Source organism: Aotus nancymaae, unplaced genomic scaffold (assembly GCF_030222135.1).
Source record: "Aotus nancymaae isolate 86718 unplaced genomic scaffold, 86718_ANA_hifiasm-v0.15.2.pri h1tg000018l, whole genome shotgun sequence".
Classification (NCBI taxonomy): Eukaryota; Metazoa; Chordata; class Mammalia; order Primates; family Aotidae; genus Aotus; species Aotus nancymaae.
In genome coordinates, this window is record NW_026988430.1 from 4,468,196 (window position 1) to 4,481,056 (window position 12,861).

A 12,861-nucleotide genomic window follows, 5' to 3' on the forward strand; every position below is an offset into this window, starting at 1 on the left:
GAGGCATAGAAACCAGGATGGACCACTGCAGCATTTAGGAAGACCCAGACTGAACACAGAAGGTCAAATTTTGAAAACGCTGTGAACAGAGAATGCTTGTGGGGGGGTCCTACCCCAAGTAAGTGCATGAAATCTCACACCCAGAAAACAAAACCGCACATGCTCTCATATTCTCTAAATCCTTCTTCGCGAAGGATGCAATTCAAAACACTTCCCACTTGATGAACAAGTGTTCTTTTTTTTTTTTGCTTTCTGAGAGGGAGTCTCGCTCTGGTGCCCAGGCTGGAGTGCAGTGGCGCAATCTCGGCTCACTCCAACCACCGCTTCCCGGGTTCAAGCGATTCTCCTGCCTCAGCCTCCCGAGTAGCTGGGACCACAGCTCGCGCCACCCTGCCCCGCAGACTTGAGCCGGAGCCCGGCCCGCCCAGCCCGGCCCGCACCGCCCCCTGCTCTTCTGCTCTCAGGCAGCCTCCCGAGAAAGGCCCCGCCCTTGCGGCCTGCCCATCTGCCCTGTGACCTCTACAGTGTCCCCACGAGAGTGGCCCCTGGAGAATGCACTCTGAGACAGTGACTATCCGTGCGGAGTCCCAGAGCAGGGGCCCTCAAAGCTCTCCCGAGTGGTCACAAGCCCCGCTCCCCCCGCCCCACCCCGGCTCCGGTGTGTTAGGGATGGGCGAGGGCCTAAGTAAATAGGCCTGCGCCCCTCCACCACAGCCACGAGTCGGTGCCTGGGCCCGCCAAACTCCCACACTGACCACACCTCCTCCTGCCCCCTAAAGTGGCCCGGGCCAGGGGCTAGGAGACCACCGCTTGCCGAGGCTGAGGGACCGAAGGAGCAGGGTCCAACGGAGGCCCCCACAGGGCTCCTTCGCCACTTTCTCAAGCGTTCCTCGACGAGGAAAGGGTGTAAACTGAGTCACTAAGCACACTGGGCCCCGGAGGCGGGGTCATCGAGCTGCCCAGAGGTGGGCCAACAAACCCCAAAGAGGACACTCCCCCGGCGCCCTTTCCCCCTGGACCCCGCAGCGCACTCCAGTCGGCTGTGGGGCGGAGCCGGTGGTGGCTGCAGGTTAGGCCCCTACCATCGCCGTGGGCGGGGCTTCCAGGGGCGAGGCCGGAGATGCTGCGAGGAACCGGAGCTGGCAAAGGGAGCGAAGAGGGACAGGGACGCTCAGAAGTGCAGTCACCGATACCCAAAGCAGCTGTGTCTGGGCGGGGCGAGGAGGAGCCTGAATGCCTCTGCTGGGGACCTTGGGGGGCATTGGGACAAGGCCCGGAGCAGAAGGCCAGGAGGGCTGCGACTGAAGGGGCGCTGGCCGGTCACGAGCGGAACCCATGGAGAGTGGGGCCGCCCCTGCCCTACCTCCCCCCAAACCCCCCGGGGATTTGCTGTCCCTGCGTCTCTCCGGCGCGCGGCTCTGGGAATGCCGGGCTGGGGCTGGTTGACTCGTCCGGGCGTTCCCGTTCTCAGGGAGGTCATTTGCACCCTGAATCACCTACTGAGAGCCTGTCCACCTGGATTGCAGATCCGCCCGCTCCGGGCCCACCTTCTCCCTCACCAGGGCCTTTCCGGGCTCAGCCTGGCCTGGCCTGGAAAAACCCCGAGCGGGATTCCCAGCGCAGGGACGCCCACCGGAGCGCAGCGTCTTAGGCTAGATAAGAAGGGGAACCGGCCTCGCCTCTTCCCCGACCCTGGGGAAACACAGAGAAGGGGAAGGATTGGGGGAGCCTGGAGGAGCACTGGATCGCGAGAACGCACCCGTCGCCAGGTCCCCTGCGTCCACTGCCCAGGAGACGCAAGCTACAGAGGCGTCAATGACTAGGTCTGCGCTGAGGGCCTGGGCCTGCTCCCTTCCCGCCCCCAGACAGAGGGCAGCCCTTCGCCTACTTTCTCCTCCCCGTGGGATGCGGCCCGCGAAGCTCCCACCCCAGCGCGGAGACAAGGGGAGCAGGCGCGCCGAGTTCCCGGGGGCGGACCCGCCACCTGCCGCACCCTTCCCTCCCCCACCCTGCCCCTTTCCCCACCCCAATCGCACCTCCCACTCCAACCCCCGCTCGGCGCCCCACTCCCGACCCTGCCTGCCCGGGCACCTCGGGGCGTCTGCTCGCCAGCGTCGCTTCCACTTGTCCCGGCAGGCGCGTGTGGGATCGCCGTCCCGCGCTCCCTCCTAGACCGCGCGAGCTGCCCGGTTTCCTGTTCAACAATATCACCAGGGAGGCACCGGCGGAGAGCGCCGGGCAGACCTTCCTCCCAGACTGGGGCTGGGCTGAGGTTGCGAGAGACAATCCCCGGTGTCCTGGCTTCCTGTCCCCTCTGGGCCGGGCCGGGGCCTGAGAAGCGAAGACGCGACCCCCTCCCCTGCACTTCCCGGGATCCTGGGCCACACCTGGCTGTCTCCAGGGAGGAGGAGGCCACGGGGCTGAGATGGTGGGACTGGGGAAGGCGGGAGCCACCCCCAAGCTTCTTCTGGCCAGATTGCCCTCCCACCATCCCCCACCCCCTCTTGATCCTCGTGGGGAAGGAGGGCCACCCTCCAATCCGTCCTCAGGGTAAGCTCAGAACAGCCTCCTGGAGGCAAGGAATCCAGCCCCAGGTCCTTCTCCCTTGGGGTCTTCTGTTTGGGAATTATCTGCCTCTCTGGACAGGCAGCCTGGCCCCTCTGACCTGACCCTGCACTCACACCAGATATCACAAGCCCCAGCCCCAGCCCCAGCAGACCCCCAGCCCCAGCCGACCCCCTGCCCTCAGGGGCCCCAAGGATGAAGTTGTGCCTGTGGACCTAGCTGTGTGTGCTGAGAGCTGTCTGAGTCAGGCCAGTGTTCTGGGAGGAAGATGGGCTGCACCCCAGGCCATGGCCCCTCTTGACACCACTTCCTGGGGGTCCAGGGTTGGTTGGGAAGCTGAATCTGGCTATGCTCATTCTGAAACTCCCTTACTCCTGTATCTTTGCCCCTGCTAGGCGTTGCCCGCCCATGAGTCCACATTTCCTCTGAGAATCTCAGTATGTCTGAGGCCTGGTGGCATCTTGGGATCCTTCAGGGTAGGCACACGGCAGAACTCAGCATTGGTCTTTGGTGCCAGACATGCTTAGAAAATAAGTGACTGGAGGAATCTTCTCTCCTTCCCTACCTTTTAGGTCCCTCCTGACCTGCACTACAGCCAGGCAGCAGCTGGCAGTGGTGATGGTTGTTGCCTGGGATCAGGCAGGTATGATGCCCCACTCTGCTGCTTGCCAGCTGGTAGACATTGGGAGCTCTGCCTGGTTCTGCCTTGTCTCTGCAGCTCAGCTTTCTTATAAAAGGGATAGTAACACTCACTTCATTGGATTATTGGGAAGACCAAATGAGGTCCACTAAGCAGTGCTTACCACATGCCCCAGCACACACAATATATCAGCTTTTTTTTTTGGAAACAGAGTCACTGTTGCCCAGGCTAGAGTGCAGTGGCACAATCTTGGCTCACTGTGACCTCCGCCTCCAGGTTCAAGCGATTCTCCTGCCTCAGCTTCCTGGGCACCCACCATCATGCCCAGCTAATTTTTGTATTTTTGATTTTTTAAAAATTATTTGATTTTTTTTTTTCGGGGGGGGGGAGCTTTCTGGCATAAACCGGAAAGCCTGCTAGACAAATTCTAAAAGAGCTATAACACTAATTTTTGTATTTTTGTAGAGACGGGGTTTCACCATGTTGGCCAGGCTGGTCTTCAACTCCCGACCTCAGGTGATCTGACCGCCTCCACCTCCCAAAATGCTGGGATACAGGCATGAGCCACTGCGCCCAGCTATATCAGCTATTATAACTGCTTATATTATGTGATGAGCTCTTAGGGATTGGATTGGAATCTCCAAAACACCTGTCCTCCTTCAGGCAGAAGAGAAGGGGAAGTCCCAGCTACTCAGGAGGCTGAGGCAGGAGGATCGCTTGAACCTAGGAGGCAGCGGTTGCAATGAGCTGAGATCATGCCACTGCACTCCAGCCTGTGCAAGAGTGAGACTCTGTCTCAAAAAAAAAAAAAGGAGGTGGGGGAGAAGGGAAAACAATAGAGGTGCTTTGCTGAGGATGGAGAGGGGCTGAGCCGCTGGCAGGGCAGCACCAGGTAGCATGCCGTGGTCCTCCACTGGGCCACCTCCCCAAGTTTCTCTTCTCTTTTCTGGGTCTACCATCTACTGTACTGGAAGGAGGTGAGGCCCCTGGGGGAAGCTAGGGTGCCTAGATGGGTAGAGGGTGCCACCCTGTCTTCTGAAAGGGGCCTTCAAGAAAGGGGTGGGCTCAGAAGGCGAGAAGCAGTGAGGTGGGGAGTAAAGAGGCGACAGAAGAGAAGCGGGGTTACCAGGACTGGCCCTGCCCTGCCAACGGGAGGTTTGGCACTGGCAGTGAGGGCCAAGGAAAGGCACTGGGTGGGCCTGTGGGCAGTGGCCTGCCCGCCAGCCACCCGCTGCCTCCAGGCCAGGCCTGAGTGGCTCCTGTGCATCCGCTGGGAGTGAGAATGTCTGGATTTCTTGGGTGACTCGTGTAGGGTCAAGAATAAAAAAACACTTTCTATTGAAATATGAATGGGAAAAACCCGCCTTAAAAAAACTAGACCTTTTAAATCAGAAATGTGGATTGAAAATGCTCCCAAGTCTCCATTCCACAGTGTGTGAGCGGCCTTAACAGAGGCGCTGGGACACTGGTGAGCCAGGGCCTGGTAAGTAAAAGGCCTGTCTGTCCCGAGACAGGGAGCATCTGGTGGTGTCCTTGCCTCCTGCAGCAGAGGGGTGGTGGGAGGGCCAGGGCACATCACGGGAGTTTCCTGGGCTTTCTCTGGGAGGCCGGTGCTCTGGTCACATCTGAGGGTCTTCCTGACAAGGGGACAGAGCTGTGACATGGTGAGTATCCTGAGCTGATGGCAAACCCAGCTGGGATGGCTGAGCCACAGGGTCTGCAGATGAGCATCAGGTGAAAACGTTTTGTTCCTGGTACTTGCACCAGCGGGCACTGTTAAACAGTCAGGAATTTCAAGGTGACTGCATTGAAATGTTGTATTCATACATTGTATACTATTGGAATTTTTTTTTTTTTTGAAACAAAGTCTCACTCTTGTTGCCCAGGCTGGAGTGCAGTGGCGAGATCTAGGCTCAATGCAACCTCCATCTCCTGGATTCAAGCGGTTCTCCTGCCTCAGCCTCCCGAGTAGCTGGGATTACCTGCCACCATGCCCGGCTCATTTTTGCATTTTTAGTAGAGATGGGTTTTTACCATGTTGCCAGGCTGGTCTCAAACTCCTGATCTCAGGCAGTCCACCTGCCTCGGCCTCCCAAAATGCTGGGATTACAGGTGTGAGCTACAATGCCCGGCAACCAGGAGGAGCTGCATTGGCCAGGAATCAAACCTGAGTCTCCTGGGTGGGATTTGAGAGTTATACCACTGAACCACCAATGCTTTGGAACTAATTTAATGGAAATAAACTTAGGAAGTATCAGTCAAACGTCTTGAGCATTTGGCTATTAAATAAGCAGAGTCTTGACCTAATACTTCAGATTTGTTTGTTTGTTTTTGAGATGGAGTCTTGCTTTGTCACCAGGCTGGAGTGCAGTGGCACAATCTCAGCTCAGTGCAACCTCTGACTTCCTGGTTCAAGTGATTCTCCTGCCTCAGCTTCCAGAGTAGCTGGGATTACAGGCACATACCACCGTGCCCAGCTAATTTTTGTATTTTTAGTAGAGATGGGCTTTTACCATGTTGGCCAGGATGATCTTGATCACCTGACCTTGTGATCTACCCACCTCGGCCTCCCAAAGTGTTGGGATTACAGGCATGGGCCATTGCGCCCGGCCTAGATTTGTTTTCTTGATTTAAATTGTTCATCAAGGGGTACAGTATGTCTAGGAACTAGTATAGTAACTTTACCAACTTGAAGCAAATGTCATTTTTACTGACCATTAGTTTTCGTTATCTGTCTGACGTTTATAAATTGAGAACTTTTTTTTTTTTTGAGATGGAGTTTTGCTCTTGTTGCCCAGGCTAGAGTGCAATGGCGCGATCTTGGCTCACCAAAACCTCTGCTTCCTGGGTTCAAGCGATTCTCCTGCCTCAGCCTCCTCAGTAACTGGAATTACAGGCATGCACCACTGTGCCTGGATAATTTTGTATTTTTAGTAGAGATGGGGTTTCTCCAAGTTGGTCAGGCTGGTCTTGAACTCCTGACCTCAGGTGATCACCTGTCTCGGTCTCCCAAAGTGCTGGGATTACAGGCGTGAGCCACCATGCCTGGCCAAATTGAAAACTTTTGATATTGTAAAAATCAGCTTTCAGTTTTAAATGACACTTAAAATGAAATTCATTTTTCCTTTAATTCCAGAAGTAATGTATGCCCACAGTTAAAGTAATCAAATACTATGAAAATGGTAAATTAGAGAAGAGATGGCAATTCCCAGAGATAACCGCTGTTTTATGTATTTGTTTTAGAATTTTCTAAATACATATATTAATCTATAACCATTTATACTTAGTATTTTTTTTTTTTTTTTTTTTGGAGACAGAGTCTTACTCTGTCACCCAGGCTGGAGTGCAGTGGCCTGATCTTGGCTCAGTGCAATGTCTGCCTCCCGGGTTCAAGTGATTCTCCTGCCTCAGCCTCCTGAGTAGCTGGGATTATACCACGCCTGGCTAATGTTTGTATTTTTAGTAGAGATGGGGTTTCACCATGTTGGTCAGGCTCTTCTCAGACACCTGACCTTGTGATCCACCCTCCCAGAGTGCTGGGATTGCAGGCGTGAGCCGCTGTACCCGGCCATTTATACTTAGTTTTTAAAGCTTTTCATTGTGAGAGAATTAGTAGTGTTTGTACAGAAATACAACTTGTTTCATTAAGCTTATTGTATCTTAGATACCTTTTCATAATCAGTATAATATTGTGGGGCTAAATAATAATTTACTTAAAACCCAATTATGAGCCAGGTGTGGTGGCTCACACCATAATCTCAGTGCTTTGGGTGAAGCAGTAGAATTGCTCGAGGCCAGAAGTTCGAGACCAGCCTATGAAACATAGTGAGACCCTATCTCTACAAAAAATAAAGTTAGCCAGATGTGATGGCGCATGCCTGTAATCCCAGCTTCTTGGGAAGCTAAAGCCAAAGGATCACTTGAGCCCAGGAAATTGAAGTTACAGTGAGCTGTGATTGTGCCACTGGCCACTGTACTCCAGCTTGGGTGACAGAGTGAGTCCTGTCTCTTAAAAAACCACCCAATTGGCCGGGCGCGGTGGCTCACGCCTATAATCCCAGCACTTTGGGAGGCCGAGGTGGGTGGATCACGAGGTCAAGAGATCGACACCATCCTGGTCAACAAGGTGAAACCCCGTCTCTACTAAAAATACAAAAATTAGCTGGGCATGGTGGCGCACGCCTGTAGTCCCAGCTACTCGGGAGGCTGAGGCAGAAGAATTGCTTGAACCCAGGAGGTGGAGTTTGCGGTGAGCCGAGATCGCGCCATTGCACTCCAGCCTGGGTAACAAGAGCGAAACTCAGTCTCAAAAAAAACAAAAAAACAAAAAAACCCACCTAATTATGGTTATTTGGAGTGTTTTCTATTTTTTCCATATTAGAAGCAGTACTGCAGAGAAAGCTCTGTGCATATATCTTTATGTGTTTTTATAGCATTCCTATAGAATAAATTCCTCGAAGTAGAATTGCTTGGTCAAAGATACTAGCTGTCTTTTAAAAGATGATACCATTTCTTTCTGTTGCCCAGGCTGGAATGCAGTGACACAGTCTGGGCTCACTGCAACCTCCACCTCCCAGGTTCAAGGAATTCTCTTGCCTCAGCCTCCTGAGTATCTGGGATTACAGGTGCCCACCACTACTCCTGACTAATTTTGTTTCTGTATTTTTAATAGAGATGGGGGCTTCACCTTGTTGCCCAGGCTAATCTTGAACTTCTGACCTCAAGCAGTCCACCTGCCTCAGTCTCCCAAAGTGCTGGGATTACAGACATGAGCCACTGTGCCCAGCCTATATCAGTTCTTTTTAACCAGTAGTGACCTTTTTTAAAAAAAGTTTTACAATCTCAGACTAGGAAAATATCTTTTTATAAAATTTTTAAATTGTATTTATTTACTTATTTTTGTAGAGACAACAGTCACTATGTTGCCCAGGTTGGTCTCAAACGCCTGGACTTAAGTGATCCTCCTGCTTCAGCTTCCTAAAGTGCTGCGATTACAGGTGTGAGCTACCATGCCCAGCCTCATTTTTTTTTATTTCTTTTTTTAAAAATTTATTTTTGAGACGGAGTCTCACTCTGTTGCCCACGCTGGAGTACAGTGGCATGATCTTGGCTCACTGCAACCTTTGCCTCCTGGGCTCAAGCAATTCTCCTGCCTCAGCCTCCTGAGTACTGGTGTTATAGATGCCCACCACCACGCCTGGCTAATTTTTGTGTTTTTAGTAGAGGTAGGGTTTCACCATGTTGGACAGGCTGGCCTCGAACTCCTGACCTCGAGTAATCCGCGTACCTTGGCCTTCCAAAGTTCTGGGATTACAGGCGTGAGCCACCAGGCCTGGCTGATTTCTTTCCCTTAAATCGTTAGGGTATTGATCAGCTTTTTGCTGTATTTGTCTTTTTACATTTCTTCTGTGACGTTCCCATTGCTGTTCTTTGATGCATTGGTTGTGTTCCTTTTTTTTTTACTGAGCTAGGTAATGAGATGTACAGGAGTATAGTGGTGAACAAAGTAGAAATGGTCCTTGTCATTATGGAATGTACAGTAAATTGGGAAGATGACATTAAGCAAATAGTTACTGTTTCTTTTTTTCTTTTTTGAGAGAGGGTCTGACTCTGTTGCCCAGGCTGGAGTGCAGTGGCATGATCATGCTTCACTGCAGCCTCCACCTCCCGGGCTTGAGCCATCCTCCCAACTCAGCCTCCAAAGTATCTGGGACTACAGGCAGGCACCACCATGCCTGGCTAATTTTTCTATTTTTTGTAGAGACAGGGTTTCACCATGTTGCCCAGGCTGGTCTCAAACTTCTAAATTTAAGTGATCTGCCTGCCCACCTGGGCTTCCCGAAGTGCTGGGATTATAGGTGTGAGCCACCACACCTGGGCCAGTAGTTACTATTTAAAAGTGTGCCAAGTGCTGTAAGGGAGAACTGTTGAAGAGGTTTGGAGGAAACAATATGGGGGCTAGGGAAGTGGGACAAGGGAAGGCTTCCTGGGGAAATGATGTCTATAGAGATGTGAGGGATGAGTGGGAGAAGGTTTAGGTGGGGGTTAGTGGGAGAAGATAAAGTAAGTTTCCCTAGGAGATGAAGCCTTCTGTAAAGACCGCTGACAGGAGAGATCATGGAGTTTGAGGAACTGGAAGAAGGCTAGTGTGTCCGGAGTACAATAATGAGAGCAGGGCCGGGCGTGGTGGCTCACGCCTGTAATCCAAGCACTTTGGAGGCCAAGGCGGGCGGATCACCTGAGGTCGGGAGTTCAAGACCAGCCTGACCAACATGGTGAAACCCCATCTTTAAAAAAATAAAAAATAAAAATAATGAGAGCAAGAGAAGTGTTAGATGATACTGGAGAGGTTAACAAGAGCCAGATCTGATCTTTATCCTAAGGGCAATGCAAAGCTATTGAAGAGTGTTAAAGCAGGAGAGTGATACTATTTTTGTTTTTCAAAAGATAAATCTCCTAGAGCACTCTGAGCATAAGTACTTTCACTTAGGAATACTTACCTGCATGATTGTCGGTGCTCTGGTTAAATATCTACCTCTTGGTAATTTTTAGTACAGCAAGAAAAAGATGATTCATTTAATAGATGGTGCTCTTAAAACTGAGACATCTTAGAGAAAATAGAATTGGAACTGCGTTATCATTATTTTCCAAAATAATTTCCAAATGAATTAAAGCGTTAAGTATATAAAGTAAACAATAACAGTCTCAGAATAATATTTAGATGATTATATAATCCAAGGGATAGAAAGACTTTTTTTTTTTTTTTGAGATGGAGTTTTGCTCTTGTTGCCCAGGCTGGAGCGCAGTGGCACAATCTTTGCTCACCACAACCTCCACCTCTGAGGTTCAAGTGATTCTCCTGCCTCAGCCTCCGGAGTAGCTGGGATTACAAGTGTGTGCCACCACGCCCAGCTAATTTTGTATTTTTAGTAGAGATGGGGTTTCTCCATGTTGGTCAGGCCCCTGAACTCTGGTGATCTGCCCACCTCGGCCTCCCAGAGTGCTGGGATTGCAGGCGTGAGCCGCTGTGCCTGGACTTTTTTTTTTTGAGATGGAGTTTTGCTCTTGTTGCCCAGGCTGGAGTGCAGTGGCGCGATCTTGGCTTACTGCACCCTCCGCCTCCTGGGTTCAAGCGATTCTCCTGCCACAGCCTCCCGAGTAGCTGGGATTGTAGACATGCACCACCACTCCTGGCTAATTTTGTACTTTTAGTAGAGATGGGGTTTCTCCATGTTGACCAGGCTGGTCTTGAACTTCTGACCTCAGGTGATCTGCCTGCCTCGGCCTCCCAAACTGCTGGGATTACAGGCATGAGCCACCACGCCCAGCCAGAAAGACATTTTAAATCAAGATAAGAAACTCAGAAGCTGTAGTAGGGACATATAAAAAATTTTGAAACTCATTTTATAGTAAATAATGCAGTGAACAAATTGACATATATAAAAAGGAACAAACGATCCTTGTTATAACGTGAATCTCAAACGTTGTTTTGAGAAAAAGAAGCCTGGCATATACTACCACAGTATTATTCTGTTTTTGTGAATTTTGCGAGGAGTCAGAAGTAAGCTAGGGTGATAGAAATCAGAACAGAGGTTGCCCCTTGGTCTCAGGGACTGATGGCAAAGGGGCATAAGAGAACTTTTTGGGGTGATGGAATTGTTATATATTTTGATTGGCATGGTAGATACATAGGTGTAAACATTTGTCACAACACATTGAACTGTACATTTATTTTTATTTTTAAATACTTATTTAGAATTGGGGTCTTACTCTGTTACTCAGGCTGGAGTGCATTTCTTCTGTGGCACCATCATATCTCATTGCAGCCTCTAACTCCTGGGCTCAAGCGATCCTTCTGCCTTTGCCTCCTGAGTAGCTATGATTACAGGCCTGAACCACCGTGCTCAGTGCATATTGTTATTAAAAAGAAAGAGTTATATATATAACTGGGTAAGAGAGAATGATGGCATCAGTGGCGACAGAGGCCTGGACAGATTGGTGAAATGTTTAGGAGATAGAATTGATAGGAGGGCACTTGGACTGTAGGAGGTAAACGAGAGGGAATCAGAGTTGCTAGCTCTTTGTCATGTTTTGAGATATTTTTCCCATTTTGTCTGGTATTTTGGGGGGGTGTCTTACTGTAGCCTCTTTTTTTGAGACAGAGTTTCTCTCTTGTTACCCAGACTGGAGTGCAATAGCACAATCTCGGGTCACTGTAATCTCCACCTCCCGGGTTCAAGCGATTCTCCTGCCTCAGCCTCCCGAGTAGCTGGGATTACAGGAATGTGGCAACACACCCAACTAATTTTGTATTTTTAGATATACCACACCCAGCCAATTTTGTATTTTTAGAAAGGAGATTTCTTCATGTTGATCAGACTGGTCTTGAACTCCCGACCTCAGGTGATATGCCCACCTCGGCCTCCTAAAGTGCTAGGATTGCAGGTGTGAGTCACTGTGCCTGGCCCCCTCTTTTTAATATATAAAAGTTTCTACATGTTAGGACTTATCCAACCTGTTCTTTAATGACCCCTAAGTTTCATATTTTAGAAGAATTTTTTTACCCTGAGCTTATGAAAGTAATCTCTCATGTTTTCATCTAGTAAATAGGGTTTCAATTTTTCATATTTATATTTTTGATCTCTGGAATTCAGTTATATACAAAGGATAATATAGGAACTTAACTTATTTTCCAGAAAGCCCAACCAATTATCCCAGATACCTACCTGTTTTTGAGGATAACTACAGGAGAAGGTATCTTTTGTAAGACTGTTAAAAAGAGTTAGGACTTAGGGAATTTGAAGAATTATAGCAAATCAGGGTCAGATTAGGTGAGTATCAATTTATAAATTTGTATATAAATCAGTGTTATATATTCTGAATATTTTTGCAACCTTTGGTGTAATTAGTATTACTGAGATACATGTTGAGGGAGAGTTTTTTCATAAACCTATGTTGGGTTTGTGTTAGGTCAGGAAGCTAGAACTGGCTTCTATATATTGTATTTTGCATCTTTAAGTTTTGTAGAACTTAAAGATCTGCTATAGTGTCAGTGTTCACGTCCCTCCAAAATTCCTGTGTTGAAATCCTATCCCTCAAGGTGATGCTATGAGGAGGTGGGGCCTCAATTAGATCGTGAGGGTAGAGCCTTCATGAATGAGATATTAGTGCCTTTATAAGAGACCCCAGAGGGAGCTCCCTTGCTCCTTCCACTATGTGTGCTTATTGTGAGAAGACAGCTGCCTGAACCAGAAGTGGGCCTTCACCAGAAACCAAATTTGCCTGTGCCTTGATGGACTTCCCAGCCTCCAGAATTGTGAGAAATACATTTCTGTTTTTAACCACCCAGTCTATGCTAGTTTGTTATGAAAATTTAGCAGCCTAAATAGACTAAGAAATGATCTGAGAGGAAGAGCCATGGATGTGAATAGGAAACGGGCTTAAGAGTACTGTTTTTATTAGCAAACTCAACTTAACTTAGGATCTTGAGCAAACTACTTTTTCCACGTTAACACCACCCTCTCACCAAAGTGTGGATGATAATTCCAATCCTAGTTAGTCATGCTGTGAGGCAGTCTAATTCCAGGTAACCCCAAGGGAAATAAACCCAAGGATTGTAGGAATGTTTTCTTCCTCTTTTTCTGTGAGATAAACCA

At 49.5% G+C, this 12,861-nt stretch overlaps 1 non-coding gene across 1 annotated transcript; it reads right to left on the reverse strand.

Annotated features, from left to right (window-relative positions):
• Nucleotides 1-3,590: 3,590 nt before the first annotated feature.
• On the reverse strand, nucleotides 3,591-3,652 carry LOC135275840 (U7 small nuclear RNA). The gene has a single exon (XR_010343407.1). It is a non-coding gene; the product is annotated as a U7 small nuclear RNA (small nuclear RNA).
• Between the last annotated feature and the right edge of the window lie 9,209 nt (nucleotides 3,653-12,861).